The sequence below is a fragment of the Callithrix jacchus genome, chromosome 9, assembly GCF_049354715.1.
Source record: "Callithrix jacchus isolate 240 chromosome 9, calJac240_pri, whole genome shotgun sequence".
In the NCBI taxonomy this organism is placed as follows: domain Eukaryota; kingdom Metazoa; phylum Chordata; class Mammalia; order Primates; family Cebidae; genus Callithrix; species Callithrix jacchus.
This window is the reverse complement of record NC_133510.1, coordinates 77,882,423-77,902,239: the sequence shown is the minus strand read 5'-3', so window position 1 is coordinate 77,902,239 and position 19,817 is coordinate 77,882,423.

Here is a 19,817-nt window from a genome sequence, read left to right as displayed (position 1 = left end):
ACCATGTCACTGCACTCCAGCCTGGACAACAGAAAGACCTTGTCTCAAAACAAAAACACAAAATTGAATATGTGGTTTTAGTAAGCGTGAGATAGCCCTTTTGAGGATTTTTACCTCAAAGTGAAGCAGAGTTATGGGACAGTAACTAGAGGTGAGTGTAGGGTTGAGAAAGATTTTTGTTCCCCTGCTTTTTTTTTTTAACATAGCAAATAAAAGAGAATGTTTGCATAATAAGGGCACTCATCCATTACAGTAACCATTGTGAATTGAAGACCAGAGGGTTTATCACAAATATTCTGACTTGTGTGAGATCTCCAGGCCCCTGTGGGATCAATCACTGGCAGAGGAAAGCCCAGTCCCCAAACAATTAATATTGAATGTCCTGCCAGCTGGGCTAGGGTCACAATGAGGCAGGTGAGACACCTACCCATGCATAATATTTAAAGCAGCACCAAAAAATCCCCAAAAGTTCTTAGTAATCAAATGAATAATATTTTAAATACATACATATTGATATTAATTTTTAAAGATTCAAAATGAAACAAATATTCGAGATGAAGACAGAATCAGTAAGAGTGATGGACAGAGCTACACTGGAGACCGAAACAACAGAAAAATCAGTCATACTGATCTTGTCTATACTTAAATGTTTTATATTTTGTTCAACATAAATTTTTTGGGTCGATTTTAGTTTTTTAAAATACAACACTAAAATAAAATATATCTTGACTATTGAGTTTTTTGGTGTCTCTTGAATTTTTCATCAAAGAGAAGGTGCCTCTATCAACTCACACCAGCCACAGCCCTGCCTGCCAGCCTAGGGAATGGGCGCTCAAAGCAGATTGCACTTTATTCAGAGAAACAACAAAATGCGAATATTTCACAAATAGAAGAAGAATGTACCAAGGGTTTCAGGATTTGAATTCTAAAAAAATCCTTAAATTTAGTACCTCAAGTTACGATGTCAATTTTTATTTTCCACTGAAAGTTTTGTGGTGAGAAAGTTTTAAATGTATGATTGCAATACTTCATTAAGAATATCTTCTATTTCTACTTTAGTGACTTGTCTACTATAGGCACTCAAGGGAGGTCAAGTGTATTACTGTACAGAATAAAGTGCTTGGCCAGTCACAGGAATAAGACTCAGATCTCTGTTACCAAAATGTGATTCTCCTGAAACACTAATGGGATGAAATGAGACAAAATATAAAGTTCTTGGAACACAGGTGTGCAAGAAAGCTTTAGTTACTGTTATTGGTTAAATTGTGACACCTCCTGCCCTAAATTTGTATTTTGACATCCTAACTCTCAGTGCCTAAGAAGACAATTTTATTTGGAGATAGGATCTTCACTGAGGTAAGCAAATTAAAATGTAGTTATGAGGGTGGATCCTAGTTCAATATGATTGGGGTCTTAGTAAGAGGGGAAATTTGGACACATATATAGGGAGAAGACTGTAAAGATACAGGGAAAACACCGCAGGAACCTGAAGATGGCCATTTGTAAGCCAGGGTGAGAGTCCTGGGTCAGATCTTTCACTCACAGCTCTCAGAAAGAACCAACCCTGCCCACATATTGATTTTAGGCTTCTAGCCTCCAGAGCTGTAAGACAATAAACTTCTGTTTAAGGTTACTGGTTTGTGGCAGTTTGTTAAGGCAGCCCTACCAAACTAATACAGTCATCTCTGCCTTTGTGCTGTTTCTCACCTGCCGCCTCATTTCACCCAAAACCATTGTACCTATTACTAACTGTAGAGAACGTAACTGCCTGGGAAAATTAGTCTTTTTGTTTTCAGGGTAAAACTGACTATCCAAAGGTTGACAAATCCTCATCTCCAAGCCTACTTATTTATTCCCCAAATTCATTTCCAAATCCCTATCATTCCCCTTCAGCTTAAGACTTACCTGACTGAGGAATAAATTCTAATCATAAAAGTAAAAGGCATAATTTGTTAGTAAATGTGTTCCTTTGCAGCTATTTTCTTGAGCAATTATAGCAGAGTGCATTACTGTATACTATAGTATTCATCTTGTAGTCAGTGTTTTAAGAAGAGGAGAAATGGGGTTTCCAGGTCATTATAAAATTGATGTGGGTGGGAAGGGAAATTTACACTTGAAAAGTCTTGGAAGAATTGAAATCTAGGCTTACATTTTTTTGAAAAATTGTACCTTTACAATTTTAAGTTTCTAAATTCTGCATGGAGTTTATATTTTTTGACAATCAAAGTTGAAACATTGACATCCCCTTATAATTTTAATTTGTTTTAAGTTGGCAGATACAATTGTATTTACCATGTATTAGTACAACATGATGTTTTGAAGTATATACACATTGTGAAATGACGATCTCTAGCTAATTAACACATGCATTACATCACATAGTTATTTTTGTGGTAAGAACATTTCACATCTATTCTCTTAGGATTTTTCAAAAATACAATATATTATTGACTATAGTCAACATGTTGTACAATAGATCCCTTGAATTTCTTTCATCCCTTTAACTGAAATTTTTTATCCTTCGATCAACATTGCCCCAACATCCCACCCACCCTCCAACCAACCCAGAACCTGGTAGCCACCATTATATGCTATTTTATTATAAGATCAACGTTTTTTTAGATTTTATGTATGAATGAGACCATGCAGTATTTGTATATCTGTACCTTGCTTATTCCACTTAATATAAAGTCCTCAAGGTTCATCCAAGTCATTGCAAAGTATAGGATTTCTTCTTTTTTATGACTGAATAGTATTCCATTGTTTATATGTACCACATCTGTTTATTCATTTATCTGTTGATAGACACTTAGGTTGATTTCATATCTTGGCTACTGTTACTAGTGCTGTAATAAACATGAAAGTACAAATCTCTCTTCAACTTACTTATTTTATTTCCTTTGCACATATACCTAGTAGTAGGATTACTGGATCATATGGTAATTCTACTTTTAATTTTTAACAAATTTTCATTCTGTTTTTCATGATGGCTGTACTAATTTTCATTCCCACCAACAATGTACAGGGGTTTCCTTTTCTGTACACTTTTGCCAACACTTATGTTTTGTCTTTTTGGATAATAATTGTAACAGGTGAGAAGTTTTAATATGCATTTTATCTGATGATTAATGATGTGGAGCATTTTTTTCATATACATGTTGGCCATTTGGATGTTTATTTTTGGAAAGTCTATCGAGGTCTTTCGCCCATTTTTTAATCAGGTAATTTGTTTTCTTGCTGTTGAGTTGTTTGAACTCCTAACATACTTTGGCTATTAACCCCTGATAAGATAAATAGTTTGCAAATATCTTCCCCCATTCTGTTGATATTTTCCTTTCACTATGCAGAAGCATTAGCATAATATAATTTCATTTGTCTATTTTATGCGTTTGTTGCCTGTGCTTTAGGGGTTATATTTAAAAAGTTACCACCCAGACCCATGTCATGGAGCTTTTCCCCTATGTTTTCTTCTGGTAGTTTTATAGTTTCAATGTTACATTTATGTGTTTAGTCCATTTTGAGTTAATTTTTTAGATGTTGTGAGATAAGGGTATAATATCATTCTTCTGCATATGTATATCTATCACAACACCAGTTATTAATGAGACTGTCCTTTCCCCATTGTGTGTTCTGTGAATATTTGTCAAAAATCATTGGTTAAAGTGCATGGATTTATTTCTTGGTTCTCTATTTCGTATCATTGGTCTATGTGTCTGTTTTTTATGCAAGTCCTATGCTGTTTCTGTTACATTAGCTTTGTAGTATATTTTGAAGTCAGATAGTGTGATGTTTTCAGCTTTTTTATTTTTGCTCAAGATTGTGTTGGTTATTCGGTGTCTTCTGTGGCTTCTCATGAATGTTAGGAATGTTGAAATAGAAAAAGCATTCCTATTGTCATTGGTATCTTTTTTTTTTTTAATTGCATTTTAGGTTTTGGGATACATGTGCAGAACATGCAAGATAGTTGCATAGGTACATACGAGGCAGTGTGATTTGCTGCCTTCCTCCCCTTCACCCACATCTGGCATTTCTCCCCATTCTATCCCACCCCAACTTCCCGCCCCCGCAGCCCCTCCCCTATTCCCCCCAATAGACCCCAGTGTGTAGTGTTCCCCTCCCTGTGTCCATATGTTCTCATTGTTCATCACCCGCCTATGAGTGAGAACATGTGGTATTTCATTTTCTGTTCTTGTGTCAGTTTGCTGAAAATGATGTTCTCCAGATTCATCCATGTCCCTACAAAGGACACGAACTCATCATTTTTGATTGCTGCATAATATTCCATGGTGTATATGTGCCACAGTTTCCCAGTCCAGTCTATCATCAATGGGCATTTGGGTTGGTTCCAGGTCTTTGCTATTGTAAACAGTGCTGCAATGAACATTCGTGTGCATGTGTCCTTAGAGTAGAACGATTTATAGTCCTTTGGATATATACCCAGTAATGGGATTGCTGGGTCAAATGGAATTTCTATTTCTAGGTCCTTGAGGAATCACCACACTGTCTTCCACAATGGTTGAACTAATTTACACTCCCACCAGCAGTGTAAAAGTGTTCCTATTTCTCCACATCCTCTCCAGCATCTGTTTTGTCCAGATTTTTTAATGATCACCATTCTAACTGGCGTGAGATGGTATCTCAGTGTAGGTTTGATTTGCATCTCTCTAATGACCAGTGATGATGAGCATTTTTTCATATGTTTGTTGGCCTCATGTATGTCTTGTTTTGTAAAGTGTCTGTTCATATCCTTTGCCCATTTTTGAATGAGCCTGTTTGTTTTTTCTTGTTAATCTGTTTTAGTTCTTTGTAAATTCTAGATATCAGCCCTTTATCAGATGGGTAAACTGCAAAATTTTTTCCCATTCTGTTGGTTGCCGATTCACTCTAATGACTATTTCCTTTGCTGTGCAGAAGCTGTGGAGTTTGATTAGGTCCCATTTGTCTATTTTGGCTTTTGTTGCCAATGTTTTTGGTGTTTTGGTCATGAAGTCCTTGCCTACTCCTATGTCCTGAATGGTTTTGCCTAGATTTTCTTCTAGCATTTTTATGGTGCCAGGTCTTATGTTTAAGTCTTTAATCCATCTAGAGTTAATTTTAGTGTAGGGTGTCAGGAAGGGGTCCAGTTTCTGCTTTCTGCACATGGCTAGCCAGTTTTCCCAATACCATTTATTAAACAGGGAATCCTTTCCCCATTGCTTGTTTTTGTCAGGTTTATCAAAGATTGTATGGTTGAAGATATGTTGTGTTGCCTCCGATGCCTGTGTTCTGTTCCATTGGTCTATATCTCTGTTTTGGTACCAGTACCATGCTGTTTTGATTACTGTAGCCTTGTAGTATAGTTTGAAACCTGGTAGTGTGATGCCTCCCGCTGTGTTCTTTTTGCTTAGAATTGACTTGGCTATGTGGGCTCTCTTTTGGTTCCATATGAAGTTTAAGGTGTTTTTTTCCAGTTCTATGAGGAAAGTCATTGGTAGCTTGATGGGGATAGCATTGAATCTGTAAATTACTTTGGGCAGTATGGCCATTTTCATGATATTGATTCTTCCTAACCATGAACATGGAATGTTTCTCCATTTGTTTTGTCCTCTCTTATTTCGTTGAGCATTGGTTTGTAGTTCTCCTTGAAGAGGTCCTTTACATTCCTTGTTAGTTGTATTCCTAGGTATTTTATTCTCTTTGTAGAAGTTGTGAATGGCAGTTCCTTCTTGATTTGGCTCTCTTTAAGTCTGTAATTGGTATAGGAATGCTTGTGATTTTTGCACATTGATTTTGTATCCTGAGACTTTGCTGAAGTTGCTTATCAGTTTCAGGAGTTTTTGGGCTGAGACGATGGGGTCTTCCAGGTATACTATCATGTCGTGTGCAAATAGAGACAATTTGGCTTCCTCCTTTCCTATTTGAATACCCTTTATTTCTTTTTCTTGACTGTTTGCTCCGGCTAGAACTTCCAGTACTGTGTTGACTAGGAGTGGTGAGAGAGGGCATCCTTGTCTAATGCCAGATTTCAAAGGGAATATTTCCAGTTTTTGCCCATTCAGTATGATATTGGCTGCTGGTTTGTCTTAAATAGCTTTTATTATTTTGAGATACATTCCATCAATACTGAGTTTATTGAGGCTTTTTTAGCATGAAGCGCTGTTGAATTTTGTCAAATGCCTTCTCTGCATCAATTGAGATAATCATGTGGTTTTTGTTTTTGGTTCTGTTTATGTGGTGAATTATGTTTATAGACTTGCGTATGTTGAACCAGCCTTGCATCCCTGGGATGAATCCTACTTGACCATGGTGTATAAACTTTTTGATGTGCTGTTGCAATAGGCTTGCCAATATTTCATTGAAGATTTTTGCGTCTTTGTTTATCATGGATGTTGGCCTGAAGCTTTCTTTTCTTCTTGAGTCTCTGCCAGGTTTTGGTATCAGGATGACGTTGGTTTCATAAAATGATTTGGGAAGGATTCCCTCTTTTTGGATTATTTGGAATAGTTTCAGAAGGAATGGTACCAGTTCTTCTTTGTGTGTCTGGTAGAATTCAGCTCTGAATCCATCTGGACCTGGGATTTTTTTTGTGTGGTAGGCTCTTAATTGCTGCCTCAACTTCAGACGTTGTTATTGGTCTATTCATAGTTTCGACCTCCTCCTGGTTTAGGCCTGGGAGGACACAAGTGTCCAGGAATTTATCCATTTCTTCCAGGTTTACTAGTTTATGTGCATAGAGTTGTTTGTAATATTCTCTGACGATGGTTTGAATTTCTGTGGAATCTCTGGTGATTTCCCCTTTATCATTTTTTATTGCATCTATTTAGTTATTCTCTCTTTTCTTTTTTATTAATCTGGCTACTGGTCTGTCAATTTTGTTGATCTTTTCAAAAAACCAGCTCTTGGATTTATTGATTTTTTGAAGGGTTTTTCGTGTCTCTATCTCCTTCAGTTCTGCTCTGATCTTAGTTATTTCTTGTCTTCTGCTAGGTTTTGAGTTTTTTTGTTCTTGCTCCTCTAGCTCTTTCAATTTTGATGATAGGGTGTTAATTTTGGCTCTCTCCACTCTTCTCATGTGGGCACTTATTGCTATATGTTTTCCTCTAGAGACTGCTTTAAATGTGTCCCAGAGATTCTGGTATGTTGTGTCTTCATTCTCATTGGTTTCGAAGAATTTTTTTATTTCTGCCTTCGTTTCATTGTTTATCCAGTCAACATTCAAGAGCCAGTTGTTCAGTTTCCATGATGCTGTGTAGTTCTCAGTTAGTTTCTGTATTCTGAGTTCTAACTTGATTGCACTATGGTCTGAGAGACTGTTTGTTATGATTTCAGTTATTTTGCATTTGCTGAGGAGTGCTTTCCTTCCAATTATGTGGTCCATTTTAGAGTAGGTGTGATGTGGTGCTGAGAAGAATGTATATTCTGTGGATTTGGGGTGGAGAGTTCTGTAAATGTCTATCAGGTTTGCTTGTTCCAGGTCTGAGTTCAAGTCCTGGATATCCTTGTTAATTTTCTGTCTGGTTGATCTGTCTAATATTGACAGTGCAGTGTTAAAGTCTCCCACTATTATTGTGTGGGAGTCTAAGTCTCTTTGTATGTCGTTGAGAACTTGCCTTATATATTGGGTGCTCCTGTATTGGGTCCATATATATTTAGGATCATTAGCTCTTCTTGTTGTATCGATCCTTTTACCATTATGTAATGACCTTCTTTGTCTCTTTTGATCTTTGTTGCTTTAAAGTCTATTTTATCTGAGATGAGAATTGCAACTCCTGCTTTTTTTTTTTTTTTTTTTGCTCTCCATTTGCTTGGTAAATCTTCCTCTATCCCTTTGTTTTGAGCCTTTGTGTGTCTTTACTTGTGAGATGGGTTTCCTGGATACAGCACAACGATGGGTTTTGACTTTTTATCCAATTTGCCAGTCTATGTCTTTTGATTGGTGCATTTAACCCATTTACATTTAGGGTTAATATTGTTATGTGTGAATTTGATACTGCCATTTTGATGCTAGCTGGCTGTTTTGCCCATTAGTTGATGCAGATTCTTCATTTTTTTGTTGCTCTTTAGCATGTGATATGTTTTTGGAGTGGCTGGTACTGGTTGTTCCTTTCTGTGTGTAGGGCCTCTTTCAGGAGCTCTTGTAAAGCAGGCCTGGTGGTGACAAAGTCTCTGAGTACTTGCTTGTTCACAAAGGATTTTATTTTTCCTTCACTTATGAAGCTCAGTTTGGCTGGATATGAAATTCTGGGTTGAAAGTTCTTTTCTTTAAGGATGTTGAATATTGGCCCCCACTCTCTTCTGGCTTGTAGGGTTTCTGCCGAGAGAACTGCTGTGAGTGTGATGTGCTTCCCTTTGTGGGTGACCCGACCTTTCTCTCTGGCTGCCCTTAGCATTTTCTCCTTCATTTCAACCCTGGTGAATCTCATGATTATGTGCCTTGCGGTTTCTCTTCTTGCAGAATATCTTTGTGGTGTTCTCTGTATTTCCTGGACTTGAATATTGGCCTGCCTTGCTAGGTTGGGGAAATTTTCCTGGATAATATCCTGAAGAGTATTTTCCAGCTTGGATTCATTCTCTTCGTCACATTCTGGTACACCTATCAAATGTAGATTAGGTCTCTTCACATAGTCCCACATTTCTTGGAGACTTTGTTCATTCCTTTCTGTGCTTTTTTCTCTTATCTTGCCTTCTCATTTTATTTCATTGAGTTGATCTTTGACATCTGATATCCTTTCTTCTGCTTGGTCAATTTGGCTGTTGAAACTTGTGCATGCTTCACAAAGTTCTTGTTTTGTGTTTTTCAGCTCCATCATTTCACTCATATTCCTTTCTAAGTTGTCCTTTCTTGTTATCATTTCCTCAAATCATTTTTCAAGGTTCTTAGTTTCTTTGCATTGATTTAGAACATGTTCTTTTAGCTCACAGAAGTTTCTCATTACCCACCTTCTGAAGTTTGATTCAGTCATTTCATCACACTCATTCTCCGTCCAGCTTTGTTCCCTTGCTGGTGAGGAGTTGTGGTCCCTTGTAGGAGGTGAAGTGTTCTGGTTTCGGGTGTTTTCCTTCTTTTTCTGCTGGTTTCTTTCCATCTTTGTGGATTTATTTACCTGTCGTCTGAGTAGTTGCTGACTTTTTGATTGGGTTTCTGGGTGGACGTCCAGATTGTTGATGATGAAATATTTCTGTTTCTTAGTTTTCCTTCTAACAGTCTGGCCCCTCTGCTTTAGGACTGCTGAGGTCCACTCCAGACCCTGCTTGCCTGGGAACATCTGTAGCAGCTGCGGAACAGTAAGGGTTGCTACCAGTTTGTTCTTCTGCAATCTTTAACCCAGAATGATTCCCACCAAATGTCAGTCTGATCAGTTCTTTGTGAGGTGACTCTTTGGATATATGGGGGTCAGGGAGCTGCTTAAGGAGACAGTCTGTACTTTATAGTAGCTCAAGTGCTGAGCTGTGAGCTTCGTTGTTCATTCAGAGCTACTAGGCAGGTACATTTAAGTCTGCTGCAGCAGAACTAATCAAACCCTTTTTTCTCCCCATGTGCTCTGTTCCGGGGAGTTAGGGCTTTATTTATGAGTATCCGTTGCACTGTCCTGCTTAGCAAGGAGGCAGTCTAGTCACTGCCTGCCTGCAGAGGCTATACTGAGCTGCTCTGGGGTCTGCCCTGCTGCCACGTGCTCTGCCCTGCTGCCATGTGTAATTCCCTGCAGTCCTGTTTATATGGGTGTGATTAGAACTGCCATGGCGATGGTGGCCCACCTGTGTAATTGCGGACTCTCTGTGTTATGGTGGGTTGCCTTGGCAATGGGAGGCTGTGGCAGAGTACCTCCATAGGAATGGAGTGCCTTGGTAATGGTGGATGCCCCTCCCCACCAAGCTGCACCGTCCTGGGTTCAGCGGTGCTTGCCATGAAACTCTCAACCCCAAGTGTTTCCAATTCCAATTTTTTTTGTTTGTTTGTTTTTGTGGGGGTGGGACCTGCCGAGCCTGATCACTTGGCTCCCTGCCTCAGAGCCCTTTTTTTTAAGTTGAACAGTTGACTCTCTCCCAGGTGTTCTAGTCACCTGCTGAAAGGGTGCCGGGGTCTGTGTGATGTCCCATGTGCGCCAGCTGACCCGCTGTGCCAGGTGAAACAATATTGCTGCCCGCGAATCTCCTGGCCTGGCTTTATGTTTAAGTCTTGTTTAATCAGATGAATGTGCTAATCTGCCTTCCCAGATCTTCAATTACCAGTTTAACGGGGCAACCAGACCAGTGTATTTTGTACAGAGTGCCGCTGTGCTGCAGCACCGGCCAAAACAGCCACACCAGTCAAAACAGCCGCTCCAGCCAAAAGAGCCGCGCTGGCGACCTGTGAGACTCCTATACCTGGGAATCTCCTGGTCTGTGGGCAATAAAGATCTGTCTGGAAATGTGGCATCCACTCACCCTCTGCACTTTCACTGGGAGCTGCAATCCTGAGTTGCTCCTACAGCGCCATCTTCTCTTCTTCCCCATGTCATTGGTATCTTGATAGAGATTGTGTAGTATTTATAGACCACTTTAGGTAGTAAGGACATTTTAACAATAGTAATTCTTCCAATCCATGAACACAGGATATCTTTCCATTCATTTGTATCTTATTCAATTTACCTCATCAATGTTTATACTTTTCAGAGATCTTTCACTTTCTTGGTCAAAAAATTTTATTAAATAAAATAAGTATTTTATTTTCAATGTTATAATTTTATTGCTATATCTATGGCTTGTAAATACATCTTGTTTTAATTGTGTTATGCTTTCTTATTGGAGTCACTCATGAAAAAAATATTTATTGAGAATCTGTAATGTGCCAGTCATTGTTATAAGCACACCTGTGAAAAAATATGTCTCTTGGAGCTTATATTTTAATAAAATGTGTGAAGATATGTATAAATAATAAACATAACACATAAATAAATAACATAGTTTGCTAGAAGGTGACTAAATATAAAATTTTAAAAAATAGAGCAGGATATGGGAAACCTGTAAGACGTTGGGTATATTTGAAGTAGAATCTTCAAGCTGGGCATTGAGAAGTAACTTGAAAATGAGACAATGCATGCTACAAAACCTCTAAGATATTGGACAGCTATTGCAGATGACCTAAGGCAGGAGTGTGCCATGTGTGTTTGAGGAGCAGTGAGGTGGCCAATGTGGTTAGATCTAAGAAAGTTGACAGAGTAAGAAAATGTAGTCAGTGGGTTCAAATGAGGTATTTCAGGTTATCTATGCTGGACATGACACTTTGGCTATTACTCTAAATCTCTACTTTCAGAGCTACTCATTCATTCAAACATGGATTTTTTTTTTTTTTTAACAAGCATCTATGATTGTCTGGAATATGCTAGAGACTGTGCAGACACTGGTGGTGCAAAGTAGAATAAGACAAGCTTTTTTTCTTTAAGAAGACTTAAGGGTCCTGGAGATGACAGGTTAAGATTAGTGACTTATAAATGTGGTAAGTGATTGGCAGCATGACTATGTAAAAATTACTTTAGGACCTGTGTCTGTATTTGTAGATGTATTGTGAAACTGAGAGAAAAGACAGGTAAGAGGATGCCTGAGGTAAATTTTAAATGATTTACCTAAGATAATGAAGGTTGGAAGACAGAAGGTAGGATTTTGATGCTTTTCTTGATTGTGTTTTCCTTTCACATTTTAGCATCAGTCAAAAGGTAACTATTCTATTTCTGAAATTTTACGTAAACAAAATAAAAATGTTTCAGGTCTAATCTGTAATGCTAGAAATATTGAGTCTCTTTCATGCTCCATTGCATTCTGGGTATCTTTTGCTTTACTTTGCTGCTTGTGTTTGTTTATATAAATTTTTATCTTTCTTGAGAGGGCAGTTGGCATTTTCTTATTTGTTCATCACTATATTACTGTTGTTTAGTGCAGTTCCTGGCCTTAGGTCTGGCAAGTACATACACAATAGATATTTGTTGAATGACATGAATACAAATAAATTGCATCTGCCCAAACAATCCTAATACTTCTGGACCATTTTTACATCAGATGTTTTATGCTTTTTATCTTTTCTGTCTCTATTCTTTCTCATTTTTTAATATGTGAAGAGCTGACATTTTTCAAAGCATGCTTTGATCCAAAAATTATTGTAATTATTTAAAATCCACAGCACCTACTGCTTCTTCTTGGTGCTTATATTTTACCCTTTTAAATAACAATTCTTTCATCTTCTCCATCTTGCTATTATTTATGTATCACTAAAGTGAGTAATTAGTTTACGGGACATCCAACTATTTCATTCAGAGTTTTCCTGTAATCCTTCAGTCATTGATATTCTAGATAGCAGTCCCTACAGTTCTCTGAAGAAAGATATTTGAATGGAAAAGATGTTGGATGTTGGTTTATGGTGGAAAGTCCCCTGCAGCCACCATGCAGTAGGGACAACTTGAGAGTAGACTCTAGCAGTCTTGGGTCACGTGTTTTTGTTTTTTTTTTAAATTTTAAGTTCAGAAGGCCAACAAGTATATGTAAAGGCTCAACATCACTGATCATCAGAGAAATGCCAATCAAAATCACAATGAGATCCCATCTCACACCAGTCAGATATTATTAAAAAGTCAAAAAATAACAGGTGCTGCTGAGGTTGCAAACAAAAAGGAACACTAATACACTATTGGTGGGAGTGTAAATTAGTTCCACCAACGTGAAAGACAGTGTGGCAATTCCTCAAAGACTAGAACTACCATTTGACACAGTAATTTCATTACTGGGTATATGCCCAAGGAATGGAAATCATTCTTTCATAAAGACACATGCACATCTATGTTCATTGCAGCACTATTCACAATATCACATGCTTTCTTTTAAGAATTCTGCAAATATCACTCCACTATCTTTGGCAGTTTGAAGGTTTCTAAACTTTGGTTTGCTGATAGTTATCTGTTAGCATTTGACTTTTGGGAAATTCTTTTAAAAAAACAATCTTTATGTTCCTTTATTGGAGCAAGATTCCTGATCATTATACAATGATGTATTTACTAAACAGAGACCTGTACAGAAATTACATATTATCCATCTAGATAGGTTGTTACACTTTTGCCAATTGATGGCGTACTTCCATTTATCAAGTTTTATACATTAAAAACCTTTTGAATTTCACCAGACTGTCCATTAATTCACCTCAGAAAAAGTGGCATTTAATTTCAGCTACTCTATTTGACAGCTTTAAAAGGCTCATGCATTAGGGTGCTTCTCTACACAATGACATTGAGCAGTCAGAGCTGAGTATTATTTAAGGCTTTTATTAGAATGTATGACAGTATTGGCTTCAGCTTGCTCATTTGACACCAAATGTAAATTTTTTCATTTTTCATCTTTGTTACTTTTAGTATCACATAATTTAATGATATTTTAATATTATATTGACTATCAATTTTCTCCATTGTTAAGATGTTTTCTGTATCTATTTTAAGGTCAGAGTTCAATGGTCTAATATTCATATCTATGTTCTCTTTCTTTAAATTTTTGCTGTTTTTCATATTTTTCTTGACTCTATCTTCTGTTTTATAAGTGTTTCTGTGTCATTATATCTTTTTCAAAATGACAGATATTTCTCAGTGCAGTCACATTAATATTTTCTTATTTATATCTGTTACCTTGCAAGCTCCCCTCTTCCATTCTTGATTTATGCCTTGTCAATTGCATCTCCAGAAGGAGCTTTGCCTCGGAATCTGGTGAGAAGTATCTTTTTAAAAAACTGAACAAAATAAAATGCATATATTTATGTGTGTCTGTACACACCCCCTCCCACACACAGACATTCTAGTGTGTACATCCTCTGTTTCAGTATTATTTTCTGATTAAAGTTTTAAAATCTAGTTTATTTATTAAAGTTTCACTTGGGTTTCCTATGGTTGGCTAATTCTGAAGCTGTAGATAACCACTAATCTTAATTGAAAGTATTCAGGCCTAATTACTTTTTACCCTTATACAAACCCATAGTTTTTTCATTTATTATTTACTTCAACGAACATATATTGAGAAATTACTATATGTCAGGCACTGAGAGCATATAACACGAATTACACAGTCACCACCCACATGTGACTATTTGTCCAGTGTATAAATCACTATTTAATCATGTAATTATTAAATATAAAAAACTGTAGAAGTCCCAGCAATGTGCTAGTGGCATCTGATCATAACTTTTGTAATTGCTCATAAAAGTTGAAGCTAGAAATGCATCTTAAGGTGCTCATTAGTGAATAACAAGAATGGAGAAGGGAGAAGTGGAGGAAGAGAAAGAAAAGCATTCTAGATGGGCCCAGCACGAACAAATCCACAGAAGTGAAGAACAGCATAGTATGTGCTATGCATGTTTATATAATGTGCATGTACATACATGTGTCCTTCTACAGTTCAGTTTTTGCTGGAATTTGACTAGTAAAGTACAAATTTACAGTCCTCAAAGTGTGTTTAAAATAGAAGATAAAATGAAAACTCTAAACAACAATACTATGGTGCAGGAAGGGATTGTGAAAGGTGGTGTGACTGGTTAGGAAGGGAGGTAAAAATACTGTTAAATTTTGTTAAAAATTATAATTTTGATGAAAACCACCAATAAAGTATAAAAATCTAGTTTGTCATGGAGGAAAAAATGATGCACAAAACTGTTTATTAAATGAATTATAAAGATGGACTCTAAGGAAAACTTTAACTAAGTGGAAACCACAAAATAAGATTGTTATAAGGTTCGAACATGTTAGTACCACAATAAATACAATTCAGCTAATTTCACCTGGCAGATTTTATTGGATTGGATATAATAAAGTTTTATCAAATTGGATAAAAATAAAAATTTAGCCACATTCTGCTTACATGCAATACCCAAGTTAAATTACCTACTTACCTAAATTAAAGCCACACAGAAATAGATGAGGATATGGATACCATTTTTCAAAATGACCAAAAGAAAGCTGATATAACTAAGTTAATATCAGACAAAACAGAACACAAGGCAAAAAGCATTTATAAGGAGAAAGTGGAGGTACTGTTTAATAATAATAAGAAGAATGTAAAAGGGAAAGACAGAAAAAATAAGATATGCTGATGGAGTAGGTAGCTTGGGACAATATGGGGTGGAGCTTAACATGGATGAACTTTTAGACTATGTAGAAAAAAGAGTTGGGATGGGAGAATGGTTATAACCTAATTGTTGGGAGGTCTCTCTTGTCTATGGTTAGAGAAATAGGGTTAGAAATAAGGGAAGGGGACATTTTCATCTACGCACAGGGGCTATTAACCACTTATCTATGAAAAAAGCACCAGTCTCTCTTTTGAGAGTTTTCAAAGTGGCATTTCACATGTTCCCAGAACATATTCTACCAGTTTCATTAACTGTGCTTGTGGTCTGTTAAGGGATTAGGTCTTAATCTTGGTATTTGGATCAGTTATCTTTTCTCAGGATCATGTGGTTCACATTTTAAAACTTTAGTTACATAATAAGCTACAAGAAGCTGATTACTCAACCAAAGGTTGTTGTTCACTAATGTTTAGAAAAGCCAAGATGGTTCTATGCATCAGCCAGGATAGTTCCTGCCAGCAGAGGTTCAGGAAGCTTTCTTCTCCTGCATTCTCCACCTTCTTGTTCTTATTACATATGCAGTGTTGTCAATGGTCTAGACTCCAACCACAGAAGACAGCCCTGGATGGGAGTTGAGAGGCTGGTGAGCACAGGTGGCAAATGAATTGTTAGGTCAGATTTAAATTTGGGGGAGGGGAATGAAGGTCTGTTACTCAAAATGACTGCTAGGCATTTACTCATTGAACTGAATAGCATTAGACAGGATCTCTTTTCCAAAGGCCCACAAGTATAGTATGAAAGTGAGGTCAGCTATTGGCTAGACTTCAGGTATCAAGATAAATCCAGGTTGGCTTCTATCAGTTGCAGCATCATTTCAATCTACATGACAAATGGTGGTGCTTTGTCTCAAATGATGTCACTGGATTAGGATGCTAGCTGCTAGCTTGTCCAAATTCTGATTATCTTTTGAATGTAGAACCAAAAGTATATGCTAATACCATATATGATATATGACATTATATATTGTCCCAAATCATATATTCCCAACCTATTATGTTGTCCAATATTTTAAAAATGTCGACAGTTAACTATTAAGCCCTTCCATTTACATTTGGCAGATTGGCTGTGCTTGTCCATCAGCTCTTATCTCTAAAAGCTTCGTCAAAGTATCAGTAAGAATAAAGGACAACACATAAGGACAAACAGACCATACGCAATAGTGGATGAAGGATTTCAAAACAAGTTGAAAAATGGTAAACAAATGAAGACGATATTATGGACTTAGCAGCCTAGAATAATAGGAATCCAAACAAATGCCTGCTGGAGATGGGATACCTGTAAGAATTGATCTAATTTACCTGGCTGAATGCTTGAAACATAAGGTGCGGTCTGTGATTACAATATGATTGCTTGAAAATCTATATACAAAGTGGTTGAACTTTCTTAGTCCCCATCATTTCCCTGAGCAGTCAGGAAGCTACCCCACTCACATCTATCAGAGGTAATAGCAGGCTTAGTGAAACTAAGCTAAGGAGGCTCTGGATTTAGAGACAACAGGCATTGCATAAAGTAGGCCTGAGTCCAAGTACTAAGAATAGTAGGATTATGCAAAAACCTACATATTTAAATGCAAGACTTATAGGCTGTTTCTCTTGATTCCTCCTAGAATCCTGGATAGCAAAGTTTATACCCTCCCCTTAAAACACACATTAATGCTCATCTTCCAACCAACTTCTCATTTTCACATAGGAACAAATCATTGACAATTGGTAGACATTTCAGGAAAGACACTAAATGACAGGGGAAAATAAACAGAAAAAATTCTGGACAAAAACAAAGACAGTCAATGGAACAAAAGAAGCAAACTAAAAAGCCATGGTTAATATCCTCAAGGAGATAAGAGAAGAAAATCTTTCTTTAAAACAGAAATGGGGTCTATGGAAAAGGACAATCAGAAAACAAGAAAGAGCTTTTGGAAACTCAAAATATGATGAAGAGGAAGTTCGCTTCAGCGTCTGTTGGCAATGGCATAGCCCACAGCTGCCAGGAGACGAGTAGTATGGAAGAGAAGGTACTGCAAGTGGGGGTGTGCATATAGGCAACTGAACGAAGCTGGGACTAAGAACCCGAGGAGGGGATGGCAATGGCATTGGAGGGTTGGATGCCTGAGCTGGCAGGTCCTTGACACAGCAAGGAGTCTATCATATTCCTCTGAACCCAATCCCCTTTTGGTTAGACATTACATCTCCCACCTGGTGAAGAATTTGGGGTCTTAGGTCTTGGCAGTCTGGAATGGGTTCAGTTATCCAAACTGTTGAAACTCTACCTAAAAGAGGAATAGAAATTCCAACTGCAAAAGAAGAGAGCTGAGCTTGATGAAGCAACTCTTGAAAATGATAACATTTTGTATTGAATATAAAAAATATTAAGATCTAAGATGTTTAACTAACTTTGCTTGAATCTTCTCCAGAAACTTTTATTGTGGCTGCCAATATTTTGGGCACATCTTTGGCTCTTGTGAAGGTAAAACCTAAAATTTATCTTTTATTGGAGTCTTGTTTATGTTGGTTGCCAGAATAGTTGAAGAAGAATACAATGTAATCTGGATTCGTCAGTGTAAATGTACTGCTTCTTCTGACAGAAAATGAATAGAAAAATAAGTTCAGAAAAAAATTCAGAAATATGAATTGGAAACTACTGCGCCTTAAACTTCTCTCGCATCTATAAGACAATAATATATCTTTATATTTCAGAAAGGAAAGCAATATTGGGTCCTATAAACTGGAAGCTCAGATGAAAACTTGCAATTTTTTACTAATCTTTTCAAAAACAAAACCATCTGAATTAGTTTTGTGTCCTTTTAATCTGGAAGTAGAAATGTTGTAATTTACTGAATTATTGAAAAATTTCCTGCTTTTTATAAAGCATTCAAAGATTAATGACACGAAATTCTTTTGGAGGAGGGAAGTAGTTTCTAAATGCCTCGCTGAATATTTTCTCTAAGTGTTGAAAGAAATTGCTTTGCATTGTTTCTAAATGCAGAGCCCAGACCCTCCTAGGCAGCTAAGATGGTATTCCTAAATTGGCGAAAATGTTAGAGGGTAACTGTCCTGATGAAAGTGAAAGTGAGGACTCTGAAGATGTGAGTTGTGGGGAATGATGTCTCAGCAGGTACCCATCGCAGTGATCAAAGATGTACATCTTTTTCAACTTGAAAGTGGAACAGTCTCTGGGTTTTCCCTTTCAGAAAGGTATTATGTCAAAATTTAAAGGATGTGTATGGTTTATAAGTCATCAGTGGGGAAAGTAGTTAGTTTTCTTATCCAGTTTTCATGGTAGCAGAAAGATCATAGATTAGAACATCAACCATCTATTAGTGTTCAGACCAAATCTGTTCTGTTTTTATACTCTAAGCCATCAAATAGGTTAGGGACTCTTAAACAACTGAAAATAATTTAAATATTGCCACTTTATCTTTCTCTTTGAATAAAAATGATCTTTAGCTCGGTGGGGAATAGGAAAGGGAATTATACATTTAATTTATTACTTATCAAGATAATTTATCAAGTGAATACTGTAGCTTATCCTAAACCTTTTGTATTATGTCTTCAGCCATCTTTATTTAAACAGACTGAGTGTGCAAATGCTTCTGTAGCAGAGAAAGCAGGTGATCCTTTTAATGATTTCTCTTTGATCCCCTTAGCTGACCTCCTACATCTCATTTCTCAGAACAGAGAATTTCCTCTATTGAATGTCAAGAATTCCCCTTCCTTTAATTTAATGCTCAATGTTTTTTCTGGTTCAGGCCCTATAAACTTAGGAGTTATAGTATTGACATTTCTGTGAATTTTATTCTGTAATGTTTTAATGGAGGTTTCAGCTAGGGCACAATCAAACGACAGGCCAAGGCTGTTAGATTGTTGTGTTCCCAATGGCTATGTCTTGCCTGACAATCCACTAGTTTCACATTCACATGTATACAGCTATGTAAAAAGTTGAACAGAACTAGATAACTTTGTAAATGATAAATATTGTTCAAGTGATTAATCTTTTAGTTTTCTTACATTAAGTACCATGTCTGCATTGTGGCATTTTCTTTGCTTTGAAATTAATATTTCAAAATTAATTATATTAGTATATGAGTGCTAAGACGAAATGTAATTAAAAAAATTTGCTATGTTATAGCTTAAGTGTATTTCTTAAATATGATGGTAGAGTCATAAGAATGGAACATTAAAACTGTACACATGAAGTTTTATGTAGGGAAATGTGTGCTTTTTAAAAAAATTAGAAAATATTTATAAAATATGAATCTTAAAAATGAACTTAAAATACAGGTTTTAAACATAATGTATGTAATAGTCTAGTCATTAAACATAGACATTAATCATTATATTTCTGTAAGTCAGATATACTTACAGAAATTACTTTTTTTTTGTAAGTCAATGATTACTTTTTTACTGTAAGTCAATAGTCATTGGTTATTTTCCATCTTTAAGTAAAGATAATTCAAGAGTTTCTATGCTTTTAAAAAATAAAGATATAATTTATAAAACAAAATTCACCATTGTAGTGTGTACAGCTCAGTGGCTTCTAGTATTTTTTTATGTTGTGCAAACTTCACCACTAATTTCAGAACATTTTCAACATTATTCCATAAAGAAACCCTATACCTACTAGCAGTCAGCCCCAATCCCTCACCCCAATTTTGTGGCAACTACAAATCTACTTTTTATCTTAATGGACTTTCCTATTCTGGACATTTTCTATA